The sequence below is a fragment of the Mizuhopecten yessoensis genome, unplaced genomic scaffold, assembly GCF_002113885.1.
Source record: "Mizuhopecten yessoensis strain PY_sf001 unplaced genomic scaffold, ASM211388v2 scaffold716135, whole genome shotgun sequence".
In the NCBI taxonomy this organism is placed as follows: Eukaryota; Metazoa; Mollusca; class Bivalvia; order Pectinida; family Pectinidae; genus Mizuhopecten; species Mizuhopecten yessoensis.
The window spans coordinates 89,405-91,502 of NW_018479965.1; positions in this window are offsets into that span (position 1 = coordinate 89,405).

The window sequence follows — 2,098 nt, forward strand, 5'->3', positions numbered from 1 at the left end:
AGACTTAAGTTTTTGCTTATACTGCCGTCACACCGGACTGGCGTCGTTACCGCGTCCTAAACTGTCATATTTTGGAGAACGCCGATGGTCGCATTGAGAACGCCAATGATTTTTCTAAAATAAATCCAGATTTCGAGTCACACCGGAGTTCTGTGCTCTGCGATCTGTGTTTGTACACGGCGTTCCCAACACGACCTTACCGCGTTCTTACTGCGTCCTTGGAGTTTCTATTGAGTTTACACGGCGTCACTGCGGCGTTCATACGGCGATCAGCGGCGACCCCACTGCGACCCCACTGCGTTCTTAGCGAAATATCCGCCCTGACATCGCGGTAAGGACGCCATAGATGTGATTGGGTCGTGGTAAGAACCCCATAGACGTGGTAAGGACGCAGTAAGGTCGCAATTGGTTCCCCCGATCCTTTTCTCCGCGTTTACATGGCGACTCTACCACGTCTGTACTACGTTCCTTTGACGTTGTTCGGGTTCCTACTGCGATGCTACGGCGATCATGGCGACCTCAGGGCGATCCCACGGCGTCCTGAGCCAGGACGCGCTCAGGACGCCGAACCTCGGCGTTTACTTTTAACATGTCCCAAGTAAACGCCGTCGCTCTGCGACCTTCGGCGTCCTTGGGGTCCCCACGGAGTCTTGATGCGTTCTCACCACGACCCTACGGCGTCCATGGCGTCCCTTCCACGTCCTGGGTCGCCGTAGGGACGCCGTAGGGACGCCAGTCCGGTGTGACGGCTGTATTAGCCAATCACGCAGGATGTCACTTTTCATGACGTTAGTTGTGATTGGTCAAGTTCAAACTGAAGTCAAATTTAGACTTAAGATCACTTCATGATCCTGGGGCCAGGTCATATAAGATAACGCTGGCAATGTAAGATAACCATGGATATCACATCGCGTAGTAATACAAAAACTATCAGTTGCCCAATTTATGATCCCCTCGGGAGGAATTCTCTATCCACCTCCGGTACATACGAAATACTCTTATAGTCATTGCTTGTAATCAAATCATCTAATGATTTTTGTTAGAAGTAGAAGAATGTATGACATATATATAGAATTCTATAAACGCACAGGTATGGTTTCCTGATCATGTTATGCTTTCGCTTTGTCACCTAGTAACGGCAAGGTTGTAAGCTTATTATTTTGTTGGTATTTGCAATGCTTTCAAATTTAAAAGCTCTTTGTTAAATTATCATCTCATTGTGACATCTGACAATACATTCAAAATACCCATTATTTTAATGATTATTTACATTGAGGTTCCACAACAAATGAAAGTCGTTGATTATGTTTATGTAATTCGAGCAAATGTCAAAATCTTCAAAAACTTATATCCGAAGATATCGGGTGATCACCGACTTTTTAATGCGTTTTTGACACGTATAGCATACATGTACCAACTTTTAATATACCGAATTTAATATTTATCATCGAATTAAAATTAAATCCTATTATCAATATGCTATTGGCATATCATGTTACCAATTAATAACAATCAAATTTGAATCAAAAATGTTATAGATATAGAGTGTATACATTTTATACAACTTAAAATAATTCATTTTGAAAAAAAAGGATATAGAGTGTATACACTTCGGCCCTCTGGCTGATATGAGGACTCTCGGGCTGATATGGGGTGTGATATCAAAATGGTTATATGATAATCTCTAAATACATGCTGACAAGCATGAAAACTAGTTTTGGTGGATATCCCAGGATTGCAGGTCTAAACTTAAGGCCTGGTGTATTTTTTAAACGATTTTTTTTTTTTGGGGGGGGGGGGGGGGGGGGGGTAATCAAGAGTTTTAAAGCTTTATACTGCATTGGAGAATCCGGGATGGATATTGAATTTAAGAAAAAAACATTCAGTGAGTTGAGCAACCTGAACAACACGCCAGCTTCTTGAATCTGTAGCGGAAACCTTCACGATGTCCCAGAGGTATATGTAGGCGGGAGCAGTGCCAGAAAGTCTGATGAGGTGGTATAAGCAAACTGTATACTGATTTTATCTGAAGACTGTGAATGTCGTCTGTAAAAACAAGGAACAGTAATGAAGGACGTTTAACACCAATTCATCCACT